The sequence below is a fragment of the Anser cygnoides genome, chromosome 2 (genome assembly GCF_040182565.1).
Source record: "Anser cygnoides isolate HZ-2024a breed goose chromosome 2, Taihu_goose_T2T_genome, whole genome shotgun sequence".
NCBI lineage: Eukaryota > Metazoa > Chordata > Aves > Anseriformes > Anatidae > Anser > Anser cygnoides.
This window is the reverse complement of record NC_089874.1, coordinates 66,004,149-66,029,367: the sequence shown is the minus strand read 5'-3', so window position 1 is coordinate 66,029,367 and position 25,219 is coordinate 66,004,149. Positions and strand designations below refer to the sequence as shown.

General features: G+C 43.2%; 1 long non-coding RNA gene across 5 annotated transcripts; it reads left to right on the top strand.

Moving 5' to 3' along the window:
* The first annotated feature begins 2,431 nt into the window (after positions 1-2,431).
* On the top strand, positions 2,432-24,680 carry LOC106048377 (uncharacterized). 5 transcript variants are annotated; one of them, XR_010829362.1, is made up of 4 exons: positions 2,432-7,394; positions 7,995-11,964; positions 18,473-18,630; positions 24,345-24,680. It is a non-coding gene; the product is annotated as an uncharacterized lncRNA (long non-coding RNA). The 5 variants fall into 5 exon arrangements; XR_010829364.1 differs by lacking the exon at positions 24,345-24,680 and adding an exon at positions 21,931-22,561 and having other exon boundaries at positions 2,432-7,112; XR_010829363.1 differs by lacking the exon at positions 24,345-24,680 and adding an exon at positions 21,931-22,561 and having other exon boundaries at positions 11,903-11,964.
* The last annotated feature ends 539 nt before the right edge of the window (positions 24,681-25,219 follow it).

The window sequence follows — 25,219 nt, the reverse complement described above, 5'->3', positions numbered from 1 at the left end:
ACCTCTCTCCTACACCCTCTCCAAGGTAAAGTTTCCTCCATTGACTGTATTTAGAACGAGGTTGGGATCTGTAGCCCTTGTAATGCATTTGTAATTTGTTGTATTAATGTGTATTTCAAGGTGGTACTAAAAACAAGAAAAATAAAGCACTGGGGAAGTTACTGAAAATTAAGAAATTTAAGAGTAATGAAAGCACCACTAAGTCAGCAGTCAGTCAGAGGGGAAAACACCCAAAAAACACACTACCATGCATGTTTACACGCACTTCTAATGGGAAAAAAAAAATTTACTGTATTTTTGCTTACAAAAAGCACAAATCTGATCCTTTATCTCTGCTTAAGATAAACGATGAAGTTTCTGTGCATACATACAGACACATGTTTCTTCGTCACATTGAGTTCACATTCAAAGTACCACTTTAACTGTAGCAAGTCACTTGTCCTTGTGGGCAAACTGAAGGAAATGCTGTGAGTTATTATCAGAGCACAGACCGATACACATGGTTCTGGGTATGTTTGCTTCAATTTCAGAATGACTAAGGAGCAACCCTTTCCCCCACAGCAGTGGACAGAGAACAGGTGATGTTCTTGCGTTTTGATTCCGATTTCTGTGTGGACAAGGCAGTAGCTGACCTTTAAAGCAAAGTCTTTTTGAAACCTGCTCTCCTAAGTAAAATTCATATTTATTGGTCTCTGCTATTTACATGTTAACTAAAAGGAAAAAAAAAAAAAGCAGCTATCTGAAACCTGCAGGAAATAATGCTCTTATGTGTACAAGTCATCAGCCAAAGATGCCAGTAATCTCACAGAAGTGAACAAGACATAAACATTATAAACTACGCTGGCATCAGATGAAAGATACCTAATGCTACACTAAACTACATTTTATCCAATTTCCTAATATTTCGGCTGGCAAGGACTTTAAACTACACGCAGACAATTACAAAGCAGAAATACAATACTATTAGTTTGGTATCTAGTCAGAAATTAAGTTAACATCGAATACCAGAAAGCTACTGCTATGAAAACATCTTGCATAAGAAGGTATGATCTGCCTTCTAGTTAAGATATAAAGCAGTGGCCCATCTAACTTCCAAGGGAGCTGCACATACACTCACATGGATTTTTTTTTTTGTCTCAATATTAATATAGATCACAGATATCCCTACATATGGAAGAATTTCTTTCACAGCATGTAATCTAAAGCCAGTGTCAAGCAGAGGGAGATTCTAATGGACATGAAAAAATACAGATACTTCTGACAGCCTTGCATTCGCTTATGTTTCGTCAGCAGGAGGTGGCATACAACTGCATGCAGAAGATTCTTGAAGGCTGTTATGCTACAGAATTACATCTGTACATAACCGGTTCAGTCTGAAGTTGACAACGTCATGGTAAAATAACTTTCACTGCTTTTCCTAAAGTTGCCAGCTACAATTATTCCTGCAGGAGCCCTGCCTTTTCCTTGGTCCCAAAACATTAAGCAGCGCTCCCTTTTGCTCTGCAGGACCAATCTGGTAAGTGAGAGGATAGCATCCGAGCTGTCTGCAGAGCATTGCTCCCAGATTTTGGGGGTACAGGGGTGCACTTGCGATCCCCCCTCTGCTTTTAGTCGCAGCCCAGGCCAGGCACCGCAGGCGAGGAGCGGCCGGGAGCCAAGGGGAATAAAAAAAATAATTAATTGAATATATAGATCTATAATAATAAGAAGCGGTTTTGTGGAGGGAAAGCAGGCTGCAGCCTGCTGGGTGACCTCAGGCTGCCAGCACACATCCATCCCCAGGCGGCCCCTTCCTCCTCCTCCTCGCAGCGCCGTGCTCGCAGTCCCACCCGCTCCTCTCCCCGCATATTTCCAGGCTGCTTTAATTCCTGCAGCGAATTCCTCCCTCCCAAATTTGGGCGCAAAACGAGAAAAGGGGAGGAGGGAGATTGGGGTGGGGGGAAGAGAAGAGAGGAAGGGAGGGGGGAAAAGAAAAAGGAAAAAAAGGCCGAGGGAGCAGCAACGTCTCTGGCATTTTCGCTTCCCCGCCGCCCTCGCGCACGATGCGATTCGGGCGGGCAGGAAGTGAGCGCGGGGCGGGGGGGCACACACGGCCGGTGCCGGGGGGCCGGGGACAGCTCACAGCGGGCCGGGGGACACCGGGGACACCGCGGGGACCCCTCGGCCCCGCTGCCCGCCGCCGGGAGGGGGTTTGGGGCTGCGCGTGGAGGAAGGCTGCCGCCTCGCCCGCAGTCCCCCGCCCTCCCGCTTCCATCATGGAGCCCCCGGCGCTCCCTCACACCGTCACGGCCCCGGGCTGGAGACTCACCCATGGCGCCGGCGGTGTTGCTGCTGACGCTAGGCTCCGGCTGCTCGCTGCCCTCCCTCCCTCCCTCCTCCGCCGCGGCGGCGCGGACCGAGCTGCACCCCCCCCCCCCCGGCCCTCCTCCTCTTCCTCCTCCTCCTCCTCCCCGCGCACCGCCCGCCGATTCTCCAACGCCCTCTACGCCGATTCCACAGAGGGGCCGCAATGCTTCCGCACAGCGCCTACGCGCGCCGGACGCAATTAGCGGCGCGGCTCCGCTCCGCTCCCCCTCGCCTCACACGCCCGCCTCCCCGGGCACGCAACGGCTTGGAGCAGGGCTCGCTGCCTTCCCCACGTCTCTCCACCCGCCTCCCGCGCTGCCAGGCCCAACTGCCGTTTGTCCGCCCGCCCCCCGTGTCAAGGGAAAAGGGGCCGCCCGGCGGCCATTTTGGAAGCGGGCGCACGCCGCAACGCCAGCGCTCGCGGGGCTTGCCCAGACCAAAGATGGCCGCCGGCTCTGAGGGGCAGAGTGAGGCGGTACGGTTCTTTCGTCCCCCCTCCTTCCCGTCCCCCCCTCCTTTTTGCTTAGGCTATTCTCGGAACGCCGTTACGCCACGCGTGGCTCGTGCAGCCCAGTGAGCGCTGCGGTGCCTTGCGCTCCCTCCGCACGCCCGCTCACGCAGTTGGCGTGGGAGGACCCGGGGCCGATCCCTCACGCCGAGTCCCGGCTGAGGGGACCCCGGTTCGGGGTGAGGCTGGGCTCTTTCCCCTCACAAAGGGGCGTTCGGGACCTGTTGACGATCTCCGCCTCGTTCACGGAGCCGCCACCCCTCTCCCCTCACAGCTCGGCGGGAAGGGGTGGTGGCTCCGGGCCCGCCCTGCCGCCCCTCAGTGCCGGGGGACAGCGGGCAGCCCTCGGCCCGGGCCGCCGCCGGGGGGTTCCGCTTCCCCGGGGGAAAAAGGCGATTTTCTGAAGCAGGTGTGAGCCCTGCCGCCGGGATGAAGAAGTGAAAGAGCTGCCAAGTAATTCATCTTCTCCGCCAAAGTCTCGCCTTTCTGGCCATCAGCGGGGGATGACTTGGCGCGCACGTCCCAGCAGTGAATGAAAACTTATTAGAAAAAAAAAAATACTGTTTGAACGCAGCTATTGGCTAGATAAAATCCTTCCAGGAGATGAATGCGCTGAAAATCACACTGCCAAGACATAGCGCTTGGGCTGGGCTGGTATAGTCCTGAGACCCTAAATTGGCTCCGCAGAAGTACCCTTACGAGTCAGGGTAAACCCAGTCATAGTAAAGAAGTGATACTGGAAAAGGATGCACACTAAAAGAGGCAAAAAAAAAAAAAAAAAACTACTTTTGCCTTTCCTGTTCAACTACATACCTCAATGTTGTATTTCCTTTTTATACACGGGACATCTCTTTGGAGCCATTTAAACTCTTTGTATATTTTATGCTCAAACTGAAATAGTGGATACCTATATTTATGATGTGTGATTTGAAACATAACACACTTTCTTTTGTGTTAGGGATTTCTGAGCTTGGTCTGTTCCTTGCCTTTTCTTTCTCACAAGATACAGTACATTTCTCTAGTACAGAAAAAGGTACTCAGCAAAAAGAGAAAAATACACAAATTTCTTGTATCTATGGTTTAACTCTTTTCTGCTGTTATTAAGGGTACATTTTAAGAGCGTGACCTGGTACTAGAAGGATGAAAGCAGCAAGTTCCATTTCAGTTGGCAAAAGTGAAGATGTCAGTAATATAGTATTTCTGTACGTAGACTTGTAGCAAGGCAGAAAGGAGCAGCAATGAAGACACTAAGATGGTCCTTGGTTCTTTTTGGCTTCCAGAATTTCTTCTAATATCTTACTTTACTTTTTCTGGTGTATTTGATAAATAAGTACTTTTCACAGCAACAGTGAAAAATGCATCATTTTTTCAGAAAGACATGCAGCCCTGCACAATGTGGTTCAGCGCCGTTTAAGAACTGGAAGTGTTACAATATACTGTGGTTCTTGGATGCCCAAGGGAAAGAGATTTTTATTATCATTGGTCACAGAACTGCCAAATGTTATCTCATAAATCTGTGTCTTTCACAATGGATGAGGTAAGAAATAACCTTTTTTTTTTATTCTGGTTGGTTTAGGTGGTAATGTCCATGGCAATGAGATACAGCTGCATTGCTTTCGTGGTTATCTGAATACCAAAAAGAGACATTTTACATCACAGAAGTTGTTCACTGAATACAGAATATGGTCCCCACAGCTCTCCCATAAAAATACATTGTGGGAAAACAAACAATATGAATAATACTTGTTTTCTTCTTGTAGTAAGGGCTTCAAATTCCTCAAAAAATGTATTTTGGTCTTTAGATATGCTGAGAAAATGGCCGAGGTATGTAACTGTTGGGGATCTCCTTAAAAAGTGAACGGTACTTTTTAAGTAATTTTCTTTTACTTCATGGATTGATCATTTGAAAAGAAAAAACAACAACAGCGAGCTTGCACCTTTGAAATCTACTGCAAAACTGGCACAGACTTAATAAGGAAGCAAGATGCGAGCCAGTGGGTTTTATGTGAGGTTAATGTCCCATTTTTCTGTGTTGTGAATAGCAGGGGGGTCTCTTTTCATACGGTAATTTACGGGGTTAGGAAGATTCTGCAAAATTGTGTGCGTTTTGAGAAGAAATAAAACAAATGCAAATGGGTCCCTGAGGTTTAAAGAATATTGTGTTCAGTGTAAGATATAACAAATTCAACCTTTTACATTCCTGCGGTGATCTGCTGTTCTGCCTTCAAAAAGAACAGGCTTCCCTAAATCATCACCAAACTTTAAAAAAATGAACTCAGCAAGTAAATTTCAAGACTCTTCAGATTCTACATAAATTGATTTTTGAAAGAAGATACAATTTTAGGACTTTTTTTTGGTGAAATTAGTAAAACACTTTGCAAAGTTAAATACAGAGCGCTACCTGCCATAATGCAGAACCAGTTTGTGTCCTTCTTGTCCTCAGATACAGAAACAAAACCCACTCACCTTATTTACAAAATGTACTAACTAGGGTTGCCGCCAGGTTGGTTCCCAGCCAGCCTAGCCAGTTTTCATGTCTTCTTGCCAATGAGACATATGAAGACAATTTTGTTTTGTTCTGTTTTCTTTTTTAATGCAAGCAGATGTGACTCACTAGGTGAACTGGCTCCAGCATGGGATGTGTTGGAGTTATGGCGCATGTACCCTGCTGACTTGCTCCTGCATGGCAACTGCAGTGCCTCCTGGGTTTGTAGGGTACAAACAGTGCATCTCCAGACTGAATCGTGCTTGCTCAGTTGGTGTAATGTGTGCAGCACCCTTCTGAGCTCCTGTGCAACTCTAGCAGGCCTTTGCACACCAAGCTATCGTTTGCCAAAACAACCAGTATCGTTATACCAAGTGGGTGAAGTCCTAAACTCCCATTCCCAAAAACAATCTAGCTCTTTCAAGACATGAGGCTGAGGATGCTCAACAGTAAATAATAAGCACAGTATCCTCCCTCAAACTCATCCTTAAATCTCAGCTTCACGGTGATGCCTATCAAAATCTCGGTTGGTCTTTGACCACTTCTTGTCATGCTGACCAGTAATGTCTTCTGTCTTTACACTCTGTTCCCTCTTAGACATCTGTTCCCCTTTACATTGGATGATTTCTGTGTAAATACTTTCATTCTGCTTTGTTCCCTAGCACAAGAAACAGACCAATACAATGGTAATACAAAGAGTAACAATAGTATGAGGCATCTGGTGTCACATCTGATTGGGCCCTGATGTCTCATCTATCAGCCCTTTCCTATTTTGAGACGTGCAAACTCTGTAGGACCACTTGTGTGAGTAAACGTTTCCAGAATCAGGCCCACAGCTGCTCTGTGTTCAGAGAAGGGCTCTCATCAAACAGAAACCCCTTGCTAACTCCCAAGCCGCACAATAACAGAAACCCCTTGCTAACTCTCAAGCCACACAATAACCTACTATCCCAATGATTCCCGTTGCTGCCACCATAGCTGTTGTCTTCGGCTGCTACCTATAACATTATTCTAGGAACATGCAAATGAAACAACGTCAAACGTGCATCTCTTGGCCCCCTCCTTAAGTCCCACCGTTTGCTGTTTAAAAAATGCTCTGCAGCACTAAGAAAGAGCTACGTTCATCATCAAGTGCTTATACAATGCTGTAGAAGCTACACACAGAGGCTTCTATTAAACAATTGCTATGGGAAAAATAACAGCATCTCTTGTTTTGTAGTGTTTACTGTATCGTCCTGGTATACATCCATTACTTCAATTATCTAAAGAAAGAGGCTTTGATAGATTATGACCCAGTGATGTTATCCTTGTGAGAGGCACACACATGCACTGATTGTTGAAGGTAGAAAATGGTTGCTTTGTGCAGTTATGGTTGTGTAGCGGAGAATATAGATCAGTAGAAGCACGAAGGCAGCCTAGTCCTTAGTCGTGTATTCATACCAATTAGGATTGCTTCATTAATTGAGGTGAGAGCCAACCTTCGTGGAAGTTTGTCCAGTGCTCTACACCATTTTGATCCTTGAGAAGGACTCGTGACTTGGGAAATACAGAAGACTTCCAGTAATGTTAAACTATTTGAAAAATGCACTGTCTACTATGTTTGCACAACATTCACAGAAGGCAAGTCAGTGAACTGGCAGATCATGAGATAGATTTCCTACTCCAGAGAGTTGGAGCCCGAAGCAAACATCCCTCTCTCCTTTCCATCCCTCCACTGGCAGGCAGGACCGACTGCTCGGGAGGACAAGAAGCAAAGCGTGCAGCATGTGGCTGGTAATTCCAGTTCTCTGTTTGTTTATTTGTTAATAAGTAAGCCCCACTCGGGTTGGGCAGGTCTTGGTAAATCCTTAAGAGACTTTCTGCATACCCAGATGTGTAATCATTAATACCCAGTGCTGCAGCCGAACACACACACTAGCGAACTGTTGTGCCTGAGCAGAGTCCTGAGGGCATAGAGGGTCTGCACACACCGACACTGCTGCGAGAGCGGGACCTTGGGAAAGCCCCGGCTGCCTGCCTGTTTACATTAGCAAATGCTCCCTACTTTGGTAGAAGGTACTGCCGTCATACTTTGCATATTAGATTAAGGAAAAAATACTTAGACGCTTAATGCAATGTGGCACTTAATTATATTTTTCTTGTTCAAGGAAGGAAGTTATGCTCTCCAAAAGAAAAATATTTTTTTAGCTTAGAATGGATGTCCTGTGCAAATGCTAGACAGATTTATTCCCCACCCCCCCCCCCCTTCTGGAAGTAAAATAGAAGAAAAATTAATTTTCTGTATACAGTATTCATCTCTCTATTTTATTCTCCTTACTTACATCTGAACGTTGATTCTACAAAAGTAAATGACTGGTGCTGATAAGCAAGTAGTACTGCGTACTTTGTGCGGCTGCTGTGCTTTGTATTTCCCAGTTGTACCCTTTTGATTAAAGGACATCACACTAGGAATATTGAATCAGGCTTTGTCCTTGCAAACAGCAGAGCAATAGTATGTCCAGTACTTGAAATTGGACTTGAGGTAGCAGTATGCCAAAGCAAGGCCTTAGGTGCAAACGTTGCAAAGTTGCAGCAAAGTGTTACCAATTGTACCATTTTCTGGCATTTTAATCATTTTGTCACTTTGTTCCTTTTCATTTACCTGGAAAAATGCAGCTCTGGCTTCTGGGGTCCTCTCTGACCCCACTCCCAAGGTGATGGGCCTCTTCCTTCTCACCCTCAGGCTGGAGCCTCGAACAGCACCAGCCTGGCCCCTGCACCCCGGAGCTCAGGGATGCCCAGCGCCCTCCATGCAGGCAGGCTTGGGCTCCATGGCTGCGCTCGCTCTTCTGACCTGCACATGACTTGGCTCCCAGATCTGCCATGTGGGGCTGCACCTGGTACTTCAGTGAACGGAATAAGCAGAAGGAATTGCTTATCAGGACCATCAGGAGCGTGCCACTCTGCAGAGAGGAGGACTTGAACCTCTGCAGTTCTCTGATCTACTTTACATGCACATGTAGCTCGCCCCATGTGGTCAGACCATCCTTCCTGTTTTTCTGACCAACTGCTTTGTATGAACAAAATAAGTGGTGCCTTGATACCCAGACATCCACCCTGCACTCCCTGAAAGCCATTTTCAGATATTCAATTGTACTGTTCAATTGTAGATATTCAAGGTGCTTTTGATACTTTGGTATCAAAAAAAAAAACTTTGGTACTTTTAGGTTCCATCCTAAAAACAGGTGTTGGATCCTTTGGTTACAGTCAATGAATACAGCCTTTACAGTTTACTGCTTGTCTTTGTCTCCTGCTTTACTCAGAGGATGGCTTATTTGTACCTGTCTTTTGGGCTTTGCTGATAGTTTATCTAGAATTCAGCCATTAAGCTGAACATGCCTATGCATGTCGCTCCAGTTAATCTAATACAGCTAATCTGTCCCTTGCAACAAAAGATGATGATGTCACTTATCAATAGGTAAAAAACAAAAACTTTTTTTTTTGAGGCTATCTGTAAAGATTGGTGTCTGTTTATACATGGGACTGACTGAAGCCTACAGTGACTAGTGACAGTAGAAATTTTTTCCAATTCATTTTAACGGTTATACCATCTCCCATAGTCAAATCTGTTATCAGAGAGCATTTCTCAAATCTGTTTTCTATGAAGACAGAAAACAGCTGAAATATGTCTGTAAAAATATAGAAATTCAAAACATTATAGTTCAATCTAGTTAATTAAATTATGAGCACACAATAGGGAAAAATTGAAAACTGAAATGTAGATCAAGGAACATGCTGAAACTTAATTCAGATTGCTTTTTCTTATTTATATTCTGAATTGCATTATGCTCTTTTGAACTGCTCTTTTACAGAAGGAGACTAGTACTTAGTGATTTTGCTCTGATGACTGAGCAATACTAGAAATAGAAAATAGTTCTAAAAGAATCAGTTATATGGACATTTGGGATTCATAATGGAAGATAATGGTCTTTTTGATGATGAATCCACTATATAAGCCAAGAATATTTCAAGAGCTTGTTTCAAAGTAGATCCATTAGCATAACCTGGGACATATCCTTCATCTTCCAGATAAGTTCTTGTACTGTTGTAATAACAAAGTTAGAGTGTTGGACAATTTTTGAAGTAATTATGTGCTTTTCCCAGAGCCAGACTTCAGACTTGGTTCCTTCAGTGTATATATTTTCAAGCAAATTACATAATCTGTGTTAGTGTAGAAAAATTGGGGTTGGGGTTATTTGCATAACATCATAGACATGTTTTAAGAAACAAATGTTTTCTTCCACTTCTGGATCACAGGGTCATTAAATGTCTTTTTGGATTAGCTGGCAGCATGAACTGTAGCTATCCAGAATGTTTCTAAACTCCTTGCCAACATTTCTTCTTCTTCTTCTTCTTCTTCTTCTTCTTCTTCCTCTTCTTCTTCTCCTTCTTCTTCTTCTTCTTCTTCTTCCTCTTCTTCCTCTTCTTCTTCTACTTCTTTCTTTTTTTCTTTCTTTCTTTTTCTTTCTTTATTTATTTATTTTTCTTTCTCTTTCTTTCTTTCTTTCTCTTTCTTTCTTTCTTTCTTTCTTTCTTTCTTTCTTTCTTTCTTTCTTTCTTTCTTTCTTTCTTTTTTCTTTTTCTTTCTTTCTTTCTCTCTTTCCCTCTTTCTCTCTTTCTTTCTCTCTTTCTCTCTTTCTCTCTTTCTCTTTCTTTCTTTCTTTTCTTTCTTTCTCTCTTTCTCTCTTTCTCTCTTTCTCTCCTTTCTGAAACTGTCTAATGCAATGCCCAATGACCTGTAAAAACTGTGGCATACATGAAGCACACGCTATTTGGTTATAAACTGATAGCCCTTTTTGATAGTTAATCTTGTGCTCTTCAGAGCACATGGTAACAAATCTGTTACAAAATATGCTAAACAAAACCACTTTTTTATATGCATCTGGAATACCTCGTAGCAAGATTTTATGGTTTATGTGTATACTAATACTTATGATGCCCATGCCCATTTTCAGGTATTGCTTATCTCCACCAAAGACACTGCAATAGAAATAGTCAATTGGATGTGACATTTCCTTACAGACTCATGGCGGTGTGCTTTTTATTTTCTTGAAATATCAGTCTGCAGAGTTGAATGTTACTGAAAGAGTGTTCAGCTGTGTAGGAAGAAAATCTTTCCCTAGGTTACGTTTCTTTACGTGTCCCTTTCTTTAAAAAGTGTTTTGACTACTTTTCTTGCAAAAAGAATTGCAGTATTGTTCTACCTGCAGTATATTATTATGGAACTTAGGCAGTTACTGTTGTGTTGACTAGCTGGCCCCCAAAATTCGGTGTATTTAATTCAAGTTTGCAAGCTGGTGATCTCCCATTTTATATCAGTTTATTTCTTGGTGGTTTTCTAGTTTATTTTATTTATCTCAACTATTTAAAATGTCTGCAAATATCCCCATGGTAATAGAATTCACTTGGCAGCAATATATAGCTATATGAATCATGACTAGAGAGTAAATAAAGAGTTTAAAGCATAACTAAATACCAAATGGAAGTTGATATGTTTGGTAACAGCAGAAGGTGTTTAGTGTGAATATACTTCCACACCATTAATATTCTTTCCTGGAAAACCAGAGTTCTAGAAAAAGTTGTTTCAGGCACATTTGAAAGTTTGGTCCTGCTGTTTGGGGGATGTCACACAAAACAAACCCTGAGGCTGAATTCTGAGAGCAAAGGTGGCTATTGTAATTCTGTAAGAAAGAATTTGGGATCATTGATTTTTTTGTGATTATAAATCTGTTTGTGCTGTGGGCTATCCACAGTGGATATATGGAGAAGTAATCTTTTAGAAGAGCTCTTAGCTGGAGGCCATGCTTTTGATACACTGCTGGCTAAAGCAGCATTTATGGACTTTCAAAAGATCTACTGTACATACATATAACTTCCAACAAATAAACAGATCACTGTTTTTCATAATAGTATGTAATGGAATAAGATGGCTGAATATTTGCAGAGCATTTTTTTGCAAGGGAACAGTATTCGATTTTCTTTGGCTACAGTTGGCAAAGGAGCCTTTTTCAGAGTATTCGTAATTACCACAGCTATGAAAAAAGTGTCCATTCAACTTAATGTCTTGGATGGACCCATTAGCTACTGATGTCTTTTTGCATAAATGCACAGAGTTGTAAAAGTGACACAGGTTTTTAATGTAGGACATCTTAATCCATTGTGATAGCTATGGGGCTTCTTCAAAACACAGAGGGGAGACTGTGCAGTCAAGGGTATCTTAATTCCATAACTAAAGTTCAGCAAATGGAAGAGAGAGCATTGAAAGACTTAAATAAACCACAATGTGATAAATCATAACAAAGTACAAAATGAAAACATTCAGTTTATTTAGGGAATGCTCACAAAGAATGGAATACATCAGTCTTAGACCAAGGCATACATTTATCCAGACTGCTGTTAATTCACAGTTTATTTATAAAATGATTCCATTTTTGATAACATCTGTGTATGGCAAGATGCCTAACCTCTGGGGCACAATGGGGAGAAGTTATTAAGCTAGCGTCCTCCTTTCTCTTTATGTACAGAGAAAGAAGTTGGAAGGAACCACAGTGTTACACTGCTGACGCAACTCCGGCAGCAACACCAGGTGGGTCCGACTGCTTTACACCCATCAGAGGAAAGAGAGAGCTCCTCTAAAATGGAGAGAACAGGAAATCGTGATAGGAGGTTCTCAGAACAGCCAACCAAAGCAAGCTGGTAGACCTATTCTGATACAAGTCAACACTTTGATTTCTGTCATGGAGGAAATCAAACAAAAGTGATTTCATAAAGAGACTAAATCCAATCAGAAACTACCTTGTATGTTTTGTGTCAGTTTGCGATGAAAACTCCAGCTGTCTCCATGCAGTACAAAAATTTATGGTTATTACAATTCTGCTTTTCTGATTGCTGACTGGGAAAACACTAACACATAATTTCTATTTGTGCAAATTTTTGAAAGAGCAGTGTGCGCTAGTGACTAATGCACCTATAAGGCAAAGTACTAATCTGGATTGAAACAAAGTTCTTATAATGCATTTTTGTGTACAGAAATTCCTTTTGCTGTCTATCACCGCCAAATTTATTATGGCTGAAAAAATAAATCGGATTGGCCACAAAATGTTTTTCTCTAATAGTAATGACTTAAAATATATTTTTGATAATGGAAAAAATAACATATTGGTCATTTCATCTGACAGTTTTTACCACTTCCTGCCTGATTATTGAGGAATTCAGAATGCTTTTTGGCCAACAATAAGTATGTCTACACTAGGGAATTTCTTGTTCTTTTTTTCAGGAAACACAGCTACATTAGTGCTATTAATGCAGGCTTTCTCACCACCATTTATCTAATGCTGTCTGGGCTCCGTCACTTTTCTAGATCCCTTTTATCTGCTCCACAGTGGGCCCCTATCCTGCAATTAATTCCTCTTGGTACAGAGGTTGGCAGCACTTGCCGCGGGGTCTCGGCCATTACAGATATCTTTATGTAAACGCAAAGGAGATAGCAGCACCTGAGCTGGCAAACACAAGGCCGGCAGCTTGCATGCAGAGCAGATTTGGCTCGTTGAGATATGTGGCCACAAAGTGACCATTTACCCTTCTGTGCATGTGTTGCTGGGGCAGGAGCTGCATGCTGTGGGGTCCCTGCCCTCCCTGGGGCACTTGATGTCCAGTGCAATCAGTTAGAAAATGAGAATGAGACTGGGTCAATCTGCTTGCCATTTTATCTCCTCCCAGTGTGAGCCGAGGAGCTATTTCGCTTTGGTATTTCACTTTTCTGGAGTTTTCCCGCTCATCTTTTTCCTCCCCTCCTCTTTTTTTTTATTAATTTATTTTTAATAAAACTTTAATTTTCTACAACAGATCACTTTTGTTTAATAAGAACTAACACATCAGCAAACGGAAGGGTGTTTTTCAGACTTCAGCACACCGGCTTTCACTGAACACCACACATGTCCCTGGTAAATAAATTAGGAAATAAAGAGCACTAAACTGATAAAACAATGGCTGTATTTTGCTGACGGCTGGCATCCCTGCAGTACAGCTGCTTCTCCCAGCCCCCTGGGAGCTGAGAAGGGGACAACAACAGCAAGCTATGCAATGTGACTGACATCTCTTCTACTCCACCAACCTAAAGGCGCACACCTACGTGTACCCACCCTCACCATCAGTCCAGAGGCATTTCTATAGGTTTTTTAGTGTCTTAAACAATTTTTAAGACACTACGAAAGATTTTTAAGACACTACTTTTTTGGGGGAGTTAATGGCTTCTCTAGAGCATCCGTTTGTGAAAGTCCTGTAAGGATGGTCATGCAGGAGATCACACGGGATGACATTAATGAACTCTTTTAAACATGCAGTCTGTCGCTGAGGAGACAACCTGACCGTGTCCCTCAGAACATGCCTTTTTATTTCATTAAGCATCTAGCCTAACAGGTTGCTATGCCTGCAAGCATCCCAAAGCAGCCAGCTGTATTTGTAATGAAATATTAAAATCTGCAGTCATCAGGAGAGGGGAGTCCTCACCAAAGACTAAGAGAAGAATGCAGCGGCTTTGGGCTTTCTGCCTGAGCAGATAAACCTTGACTTCTGTTGTGCCTTTGCTTTCTTGAGAAGCCCCGAGTGCTGTTTCTGGTTGGAGGGGAAAGAAGTCTTTTGCTGTGACTGTCGGCACTGGAGGTGGCCGTTCCAAGCTGGAGTTGATGCTGAAAGCCAGCAGTGCCAGGACTGCAGTGTGGCTCCCCACCGCAGGCAATACCCAGCGCTGTTGTCTACATGCGGCCCCTGATTGCTCCAGCCTAGTCCTACACATTTCCTCCTCCGCTGCTGATTTATGATGGCTTTTCCTCAGTCACGCCCTGTTTCCCAGTGTCTGAGTCCTGTGAGGAGCTCTCTGCTTTAAAGTGGGTGTTGAAAAGGCGAGAGGGAACAGGAAGGTAGTAAGTAACTGGGTGATGGTTAATTAAGTTAGCCTTCCAGGAGCTAAAAGACAAGAAATCTCACACGCTGTAAGGAGAAGTCACTCCTCAGGAAATCCTTGTTCCAATGGAGCAGGAAAACAAGCCTCTCACAATAGAAAATATCTTCCCATCAGCAGCATTAGAAAATGATAAAGCAACCAAACCGTGGTAGAATGAATCATCACTCAACAATTTGTCTTCAGTGCTTTCCCAGTGATTGCTTGCAAAGGTCGTGGGTTGCTAAGCCAGACTTTGGAGGCTCTAAGATGGGGAAGGCCATTGGAAAGTCCTGATGTAGTAAAGACGCTGACTTCTAAATTTCAGATGAGCTCAGAAGCAGAGTATCAGCAGGAAGATCCATCTTCCTTGTTCTAAATTAAAGACGTGCGTTTTAGCAAATCTGAGGGAAGTGTTGTGGTTGCTATGGATAAAATATATGCAGGGTCCAAAACTCAGAATTCACTCTCTTAGTAGACAGAGAGCAAAGAAGGCAGAAGAAGTTAAAGGAGTCTGGTGCTGTCACATCCTCTGCAGAGATACAGAGTTGGCTCCAGACTATGTCATGGAAAGTAGCTTTGACTGCAGTGTTCCACTGCCCGCTGTGGTACCTGGCCCTAGCATCCTTCTAGTTCACTGGAGTGACTGAAGTACGGAAGGTCTTCAAGCCATCATTCAGCTCCCTCTTCGTTACCCATTTGGATTGTCCAAGTAATTAATTTACCACTTGTAATTCTGTCATAGTAGGAGGACTTGAGCTTAAAAACGGAAAACCACTGGATCCTGCTGCATTTGTTTTAAAACTGACGTCCTACAGAGGTGTCACATTCTCTTCCTTCCTGCAGATGTAGGCTTGTCTAAAATATCCACCCTCCTTTGCCATTCAGTTATCTCCGGTGTAGCACCGTTGCCTGTAGCAGCACTGAGAACAATTAAGATAAGACATCTGTGTTTTATCACTGTGTGGTCTAACCTTACTTAGAGCAAGTCTGGCTGATGTAATAAATAAATAAAAAAAAAAGACGCCTAACAGTACATTTCCTGCCCTAAAGCTCATGTTATTGCTATCGACAACCTAGCCACAAGGGATGTCTCAATGATGGAAAATGTCATGGAGGAAAGGCTGGTGGAGAGCAAGGTTTTGGAGTTAGACTGGGGCAGCAGGCATAAGGACAGGAAAAAAATGCAGCGAGGTTTCATGTCCATTGTGCTCTTGTAAAGACAAGAGCAGTATTCTTGGGGAAAATGATAGAAAAATGCTTAGGCAGTGTTAATCAACCTAATTGTTAGTGACCTCCTGAGCTCAAGGGAATGTACAGCTTTCATGGAGCTCCCTTCAGTTCTGTTTTTCTCAAGATTGCAGAGATATTGTTTCATTTCTGTGTTTTGTAATGGTTTGATTTGCTGTGACTCTCCCCCAAAAGCGATAAGCTTTGCTGTGCCTCTGTCCTGAGAATGTCCAGACATGCTCCATACCCTTAATGGGATTATTTTTACTCTGTCTTAAGGGTATTTTAGGTCTTCAGAGAAACTGGGTTTTAGCTGATACCTTACAGGCATGTTAGATATATAAAGACTGATGTCAGCTGCATACACTACTGAATAAAGTATGTCAGAAATATGTAATGCATGATAAACAGAAAGATGTGCTTGGGGTTTCCATCATCTTTCTTCTTAGAGAGGTATTTCAGGACTTCAACTAAATGCATATGTCTTACATTAGAGAAGCTTAACAGTCTCAGAATATGTATATCCCCATTTCCCTTCAGCCTGTGAAGCTGCCTTACTACCAACGCTGAGTAAAGTATCTTTATTGAGTCACTGTAAACAGCTCCTATTCAGCTCTCAACCCTGCAATCACGCTACTGAGTTTTTTTTTTTCCTGCAGCTTTTTTTCTTTTTCGGAAATAAGAACCTTCTCATGCCCATTGATTTCATCATTCAGGAATTTAATTCAGCATTCACCTTAAAAGGCCATTCATTTCGAGTTTAGGGAGGAGTGCATTTACTTCCTTTGCAAAATGTGATGTCAAGGTTTATAGATTTTTTTCCCCCTCAATTCATCTTGAAATAGGAAACGCAGAAAGAGCAGGGCCTGTAGTAGAACACAGCACACATTTATATGGGGTCGGCTAAATGAACAAAGCTGAAGGGCTCAAATGGGACACCTTGAGCACACTGGGTGCTCTTTCTGAGGGTTACAGATACGGAGAAAGGCATGGCCTGTTTCGGCAGGGTGCTGATTCAGGCTTCGTAATTAGCCAGTTAAAGAGATCAAAGAGAGAAAAAAAGTCAGATGAAAGCTAGGTGCTGGTGTGGCTGTAATTCCTCTCTGAAATATCTGGTTCCCAGATTACAGTGATGTCAGACTGTGTCTGTCACAATTCCCGTGGGGAGGAGGAAGATAAAACAAAGGCCTGCAGGCTTCACCAAAACACTTTTTGTATAGATTTCTCCACATTGGATCAGTGACTGTAGATGAGGCTGGTGGCTCCATGTGTTATTAAAGTTGTCTACACATCTCATTATAAAGCCCCTTGTCCAGCCGGTTGTAACTTTTTTGGAGTTCAGCTTCTGGAGCTGGGCCGTTTTTGGCTGCTCTCGCCACCTGAACGTACGCACGGGTATGTGACGGTACTGTGCAGATACAGGATAAAAGTGCAACAGATCTCACTCAGGTCAAAGGCTTCTGGAATGAGTATTTGGCATTTGGTATCAGGCGGTGTGGAGGGGGGAAGTGGGCTTTCTGAAAGGGCTCTGTCTTTTACGGTCCTTGAGCAAATTCAGCCAGAGTTAGCTAAGACAGAAGCCTTTCAATGTCTGCAGCTCACACATGTTCAACAGAAACCTTTAAAATTTTAGCAGCTAACCTCCCCGATGATTTTGCCTGCCTTGTGCACAGTCTGGTCCAAATTTAAGTGTTTCTTTTTGGGGGGGGTGTAATAGTTATGAGGCTCTGTGGCAGGCCATGCTTATGTTTAGAACTGAACTCAGTGCCGGGCACTGCCTGATTTCCAGCCAGCATCCCCTGGGCTGGTAATCCTGGGCAATTCCCCTGGGCAAGCTGCTGGGGATAAGGAGCCTCAGAGCGGCACAAACTGGACCCAGAGGGGGCAGGAGGGAGGGCAGGAGGTTTAAAATGGGAGCAGAAATGGGGCACAATGCTGATTCAAACTGCAAGCCAGAAGCCAGAGGGAACTGGGAAGGGAGCTGTGTGCGCACCAGAGCTGGGGGACCTGGGAAGTCCCCATGAGCAGAACCTGGGGCTGAACCCCATGAGGTGGCACAGGAAGAAGGCAGCATTATCTTGGATTTGCCAGGGCCAAGGATTTGCTAGGGCCGAGGATTTGCTGAGCAAGAAGATTAGGAATGTGTGGGAAGTTTAAGGAGCAGAGGCGAGGACTGGCTAAATCTGAAGTCCAGGACTGAAAGCTGAAGGCAAGAAAATGGGGCAGTGGTGCAGATAAATCACCCCTGGTGTTTAAATGCTGCCTTGGATTTGGTCACGATGCTCCAGAACTTGCACACTGGGCAAACTTTGGATAATGTTACCCAAATGCTCTTCACTTCCTTTGTGATCAATATGATGCCTAACATGAAAAAGTACTGAGTGCTCGGAGATATAACTAAAGTCTATGAGGGCTAGGTTTTCTGTATATCCAAAAAAATATAGTGTGAAGTGTTTGGAAAAATCGGGTTTTAATATTCCAAATTGGCGCCAAAACTGAATGTATCTTTCTCCTCATTTTTCATCTGCTCACCTTAGTTTTACAAAGAAATCATCAATATTTGTGAAGTACTCAAATTTTATAATACTGAGTGTCAGTAAAAAGCATACTTTTGGGAACAAATGATTCTTCAGAGTGAAGTAAAAGAATACAGCCCAGTAAAGTCTCAAGCCACAGTGAACAACCAGGAGAACACCAATCGTGCAATCATGCTCATTATATGGCCACCTCTTTTTCTGTATGCTGGCTGAAGCAGAGCTACTCTGAAAAAAGTAATGTAGCATGTCAATAGGAGCTGAGTCACAGTACATCCATGGAAGTGCTAATTGGAAAAACAGCATCCTTTTCCTTTCATGTAATAGTAATTGTGTAAAAGCAGTGTTTTTTCCAAACAGTCCCCACTTATATATCCCTATAAACTTTGCAGGAGGGATGCAGACCATTGGATAAGGACAAGATAATGGCTTCTTCCTTAGTTACCTCTTCTGCAGCCCTTGGAAGTCCTCTGTGGATCCCTAGAAGTCTGTAGGCCACATGTTGTAAACCACTGTCGCTGACTGTATAGCTCACAAAGAAAAAAAAAAGGTAAATCAAAAGTCATTTTCTTGGTCTTTCTAGTAACATATGCTGCGTAATAAGTAAGTGCATGAAATATCCAACACCCTTGCTGCTAGCAGTAATCTTGAAAGGAGGAAATGAGTTTGTTATGACTCTTCCATATCAGATTGTCTGCCTAAAACTTTGTCTCCTTATTTACTTTATTTGTTTTCTCTCCCTCAATTGCCACTGCCATATTTGCTCTGGTTGACCAACATTATTGTAGCCCCAGCCTGAGTTAGGGTTCCAGTATGCTGGCTTACCTCTGCCCATTTAGTCCAGCTCCTATCGTGCCCCAGCTTGTGCTGCGATCTGGTTGAAGTGCTCACGTACTTGAATGTTTCCATTCCTTTGCAATTGGGAGCGTTATTTGATTCTGCAAAAACAAACATTATGAAAGTGTTTGGAATTTGGGAACTTCTGACACCAATGCATAAGGACCTGTAATTACAGCAATGCTCCCCTCCATCCACCACAGCTGTCTCCAGCAATGTTCCCCCTCGTTAGAAATCTATCCTATAATTTCAGATTAGAACTGGAACATAAAGCAGTAATTGCCCTTTCTGTTCGAGTCTTTGAGGAATTTACATTGTCAAGCTGAGACATTTGCTGTGCTTAAACCTTTCCACCCCTCGGCAATAGGTCTTTACTTGAACTTCACTTCACTTTGCTTCATTTGCATTGGCAGTTCCCCTGGTTCAAATGCTGTGAGACCTGGTTGCAGACAGCATTTGCTCCAGGAAGTGCAAGCGTCTGATTCTCCCTATAATATTACAATCACTGATCTACTTATTTTTTTCTTACCGCTTGACATTCAGCTTCTTTTTTTTTTTTGTGTGTGTGTGTGTTGATGACCTGTGTCACTTTCCCATTAAGTTATTCTGGCTGTGAAAATCATAGAATTGAAAGTGATGTGAAGTGATAGGCTTATTCAGTCCCCTGTTCTGAATACCTTCTCCTTCATGGAATATAGAACAAGAAATATATATTGTTATTTGTTACCCTTTAAATGACAAATCTTTAAAATTTTTGGTTGCTTGGATGTGTAGGAGAGAAATATGAGAGACTTGCTCAAGCTCAGAATATGTCACTGCTGCCTCAACATTGGTGAGGCTGCACCTGGAGAACTGGGTCCAATTCTGGGACCCCCAGTACAAGAGAGACCTGGACATACTGGGGAGAGTCCAACGGAGGCCATCAAGATGCTCAGTGGACTGGAGCATCTCTCCTAGGAGGAAAGGCTGAGAGAGCTGGGACTGTTCAGCCTGGAGAAGAGAAAACTCAGGGAGATCTCATCAGTGTATGTAAACATCTGATGGGAAGGTGCAAAGAAGGTGGAGCCAGGCTCTTTTCAGTGGTGTCCAGTGCCAGGACAAGAGACAATGTCAAAAACTGGAGCACAGGAGGTTCCCTCTGAACACCAGGAAGCTCTTCTGTGCTGTGCAGGTGACGGAGCACTGGCACAGGCTGCCCAGAGAGGTTGTGGAGTCTCCTCCTTGGAGATCTACAAAAGCCACGTGGTTGTGGTCCTGGGCAACCCACTCCAGGTGTCCCTGCTTGAGCAGGCAGCTCAGACTGGATGGCTTCCAGAGATCCCTTCCCACCTCAGCCATTCTGTGATTCTGTATGAAAGTGTTAGTAATTAGATGCTGAGCTGGAGGCATAGGCTGTAGCTCCCTGCTCTCTTATTTCTGCTGCTTTGTTCTTCTAAGCCCTGAGTCTTGGCTGCTCCCCTCTAAAAAACTCTGTGCTTGCTAGCAGAACTATAACAGCACATAGATAATGCAAATTTGCCAGTGAGTTCTTTTTAGCTATTTATTTATTTTGATTTCAATTTGCGAAATATAAAAAAATGTTTCTTTTCCCAGCCTCTGAGCACATTTAACAATGGATTAAAAAAGCAGACCAACCCCCTAAGAGCTTTAGCAAACCACTAGCTTTTTCCCATGTGCCAGGACGCATCGTCAGATTTTTCAAAAGTAGCAAAATAGACAAAAAGGGCTTTGTGTGGGTGGGCTAAAAGAAGTCTAATGTGTGAACAGGGGGCCGGAGCACTTAGGATGCTCTCTTCTCTTGTCTTCCTGCCTCTTGCCTATGATTCTACTTAGCAGAGGTACGCACATACAGATGCATGTATGTACATATGTACACGTTGCTCGAGATACATCTATAACATCCATGTATTGGGAATTATGCTTTGACTGGCTACACACCACATTAGCTGTTCCTGACATTTCCTGTTCCAGCTTTCCCCTCTTGAACCACCAGCACTGTTTCTTCCGCTTTATTGCTGCCAGCACACAATACAATGCCAAAGATAAGTTTCTAAGTAAGTTCCACGGGTAATTTGTAACGCTTTCTTTCTTTCTAATTACCCCCAGTTAGTGGGAATAAATTTTTCCTCAGAAGACACAGCACTAAACCAACATTCCAGTATTCACCTTGACTTTCTGGAGAGGCTGACTTTTAAAAAGTGATCTTCTTCCTAGCAGAAAGCAGAAAATTCTGTCCTCAAAAGTGCTTCTGAAAATCAAGCCTTTCTTTCTGGAGAAAAGCATGCAGTTTGCATTTGCTGACTCTCTTCATGTGTTGCCAATGAGTGGGGATGACCCTAGCCTGACTTTTCCTTCCTCATTATACTTGGTGCGTGTTTGCTTCCCTCGTGGGCTGTTTTGAATGTGTTTGTTTAGTTTCTCACTGTTTGCCATACTAACTTCTTTATTCTTTTCCTTAGGAGCTTGCTGCATATTTTATTTCTGTCCTGAATCTGCACACTGCTTTGCTTCGGTTGGCTGGGTTTAGTGTGCTGATTGTATGAGGATGTGCCTTTTTTGTCATTTTAACCTCTTGAGGGCTACTGCTCTGTTGAAGAGAGAGGAATTCCAAAAACTAAAACTCTAAAATAAAGCCCTACTGACAGCAAAAGGAAAATAAAGAGCCAAAAAAGTATATGCATAAGAAAAATTAATAAAACAGGCATGGGTTAAAAAAAAACTGCATAATTTCTTCCCACAGACATAATCCAGATGTTACTCAATAAATGAATCACATTTAAATATAAAAGAATCATATTTATTGCATTGTATAATTACTTCATTTTTTTCAGTAAGAAAAAAATATGAAAAATCCAGTTTTAGTAATGCCCTCCCTTTCACAAGAATCCAATTTTTTCTTAGCATGGTTTAAGGCCATTGTGGAATATGATCCTGTTATCTCTGGTAAAAGTCTGTGAGGTTTATCAGCAGCTTTTGACACAAATGTACTTAGGATATTGCTGCTTTTCCACAGAAGCTCTCTGGGATCAGTGGGGTCATTCTGAAGATGAAAACTATCTGCACTCCCTGCAGAAACGTCTGAGAGGGCCATAATGGTTATCCGCCTTGCTTCACGTCCCCTCATGGAAAGCCAGTTGTCAATACTGGTGTTAGTGGGATGTCACTTGATGAGATACCTCAGACCTCAGAAGTGAACAGCTACATGCACCTCATAATTTGTACTGAACAGCACACTCACCAGGCTATAGCCAAGCCTGGGAACAGCGAATGTCAGAAGGAGAGAAAAAGCTAACTCAAAATAAGTTTGAAGAAAAGATGAGTAGCGCCGACAGATGGTACAGCGCTTTTAGGAAATCACGACTTTCCCCTCCTTCCATCAGTTGCTAAGGAGAGATTATGTATGAGAGACTACCAAGGATATCAGCATTCAGGCTGTACTTCATGCTGACCAGTGCTCGGACACCCTTAAAGCCATCTGACACAACTTCCATCTTACCAACCTCCTTCTTAGGACCGTGGCATCCATCCACACAGTTCTTTATTTCCAAGTGGAAGATAGGAATGCTCTGCCTTTTAAACTGGCCAGAAAGCTGCTCAGAAGTGTTACCCAGTCCCCCATGCAGTCGTGCATCTCTGGAGCTGCACAGGCAAATGGGAACACGTCAGAATATTTCCCTGCAGCTTAGTGACTCCACATGCAGTAGCTGCTCTCAGCCAGAACAATGATCTTTCTCTGTGCAGCCTTCCACGGGACAGGGTTCAGCCCCATTAACGACTGCATTTCCCTCCCTACCACTCCAAGGATACTTGCTGAGAGGGGATGATGTAATGGTCATGACTGAAATGAACCTCAGATGAGTGGAGGAGAATGCATGTGAAGAACATGCATTTGCGACAGAAATTCCTCTGGCAAATAAATAAAAAGAAAAAAAATAGCAGAAGATTACTGCTTGATTTAAAAAAAAAAAATTGCAAAATGCATATTGTTTACTCGAGCCTTCCTTCAACAGAAGCAGTGACATATTGCCTGCTAAACTACCACCCTCATCCCCCACTTTAACTATATTATATCCGCTAATTCCTCTAAAGAGAAGAGCTATAGTAGGTGCATGCCAGCGATACAGTCCTCAGAGCTGTTGGAAGCCATGTTTACAGCAGGCTTCTCTCAAATAACATATAGCATACTGCAAAGGGGTAACAGGGTGGTCCCAGCCTCTCACCTCTCCTGTCTGGGATATAACGGGCCCATGTTTTAGTAAAGTGATGCAGAAAACTGTCTTTTATTCGGTGGCCATACACAACAATGATAGTTATGATAGGAAGGCATATGAATTAGCGATCAGCTTACTAAAGAAATCTTTACATAAGAACTGAGTCCTGCCAAACGAGGTGTTTGCAGGTGCATAGGATGGAGCCCCTCACCATCTCAGAGAAGCTGGATGCAGTTACATGCTGCAAACTAGTATTTCATGAAAGGCCTTCAAGGAAGCTAAAAAAGACCAGGCTTCAAAATTTTTGCAGCAAAAAGCACAAAAGAGAACCCAATGCACCTTTAATGTTACTGAGAGAATCCCTTTGGCTGTGGTGGAGGTATGGTTTAGGTGACTGGCAGCAAAATGTGCTGTAGATTAAACGCACGTGGCTATAACACCCAAGATGGAAGGCACAGAAAAAACAGAAGGCTGGGAGAGCTGTAAAGGAAGACAGGACCAGTAGTGGTAGCTAGGGAACATACATAGATGTTATGGCTGGAGAGGAAGATAATGCAAAGCAAAGGCTGTAAAAGTGACTAATACGGTTTTAAGGCCACTTAAGGCTCCAGAGGGAGCAGACCTGAATGAATGCAGCTGTCACGGTAGGTATGCTTTTGGGTTAGAACACAGCAATAAGGGTGCAGACAAACATCACTCAGGCTTGTTTCCCAGAACTTCCTCAAGACACACTGCCTCCCCTATTCCCCATAACAAAGACTTTCCTTCCTAACATTCCTCTTTTTTTTGGCTTGACTCTGACTTGACTTTAGTGATCTGACTTTCAGGCTGGCACTATATGGTCTTGGTCTTTCCCTTGGATTTTGCTGCGTGGTCTGTAACTTCCTCAGCCAGGCTGCAAGCTCCATAGCGTGCTCGCTGCTCCATCTGAATTTTTATACCTAGCTCTCTGTACTGTGCTGTGTGGACCAACCATTATAGCATGAAGTATAAAGCCCAGAGTATTACAGCACCTACATGGTATCAAAAGCACACCAAGGGTGTTGCACGTATAATAACCTACCCAGCTGTAAAAAAGAGTTGCATACATCTATTACAAAAGGGTGTGATGTATAACTTGTATGTGAAGAACAGCTCTTGCAACAGGGTTGAAATGCCAGCATAGCAGTCTTCTGGGAAAAAGTAGTGATAAAAGAAAATTTATTTTAATTTTCAGAAGATCTCCTGTGCAACAAGAACACCATGTTGTAAGCATGCAGAGGAAAGTGGTGCCACCAAACGAATACAGTGACCCAGATGTACTCGAGGTCTGGTCAAATTCAGATGCAGGCAAGAATTTTAAACATCAAGCTACACTGTTTCTTTTTTTTTTTTTTTTTCTTTCCTAAAACATTTGTTAGCACACAGAAAACCTCTTCACTTGGTGAGAAGCTGTGACGTATTTCTAAAGCAAGAAATATCACAGGCAGAGCTGTCACCAGTGAAAAACAATTTGGACTCAAGTGAAAGAAATGGTAAAAAAACTGTAATAGGAAGCCATTATAGGGCACTGGGGGAGGATGAGAAAGCAGAACAGGAAATGTTTATGCAGATAAAGGAAGCCTGCAAAACAACTACAACAGGGATCATAGGAATTTCAATCTGCCTGTCACTGAGTGGAATTGTAATTAGGAAATATCAAATAAGTGTGAAAAGCTGAAGATTTAACATAGCTCTGCATTGCCTTTAGACTGAATGTGCAGCTATAGCTAGAAAAGTAACTGCCCCATAAAGCTCACAGCCTGGAGGTCCCTTCTTTTCCCTCCGACTCCAAAACAGTGCAGGTCCGACAGCATCAGTTCACTGACCTTCTGGGTTATGCTACCGCCTCTATTTTCTCAGGCCTTCTGCAGATGGCTGGGAGCTGGTATATTCACAGAGGATGTGGTTCATTTAACTTGTGGGGATTGACTCTTGTCGTGTTTGTGGAGTGAATGAACTATAAATTGTTGGGAAGATGACTTGGTGAAGTATGAGATGGTTGAGTCTTTATCCTTCTGGAAGGAGAAGTGGGTATGGCTTTTTTACCTCCTGAGTTATTCTTAAACGAAG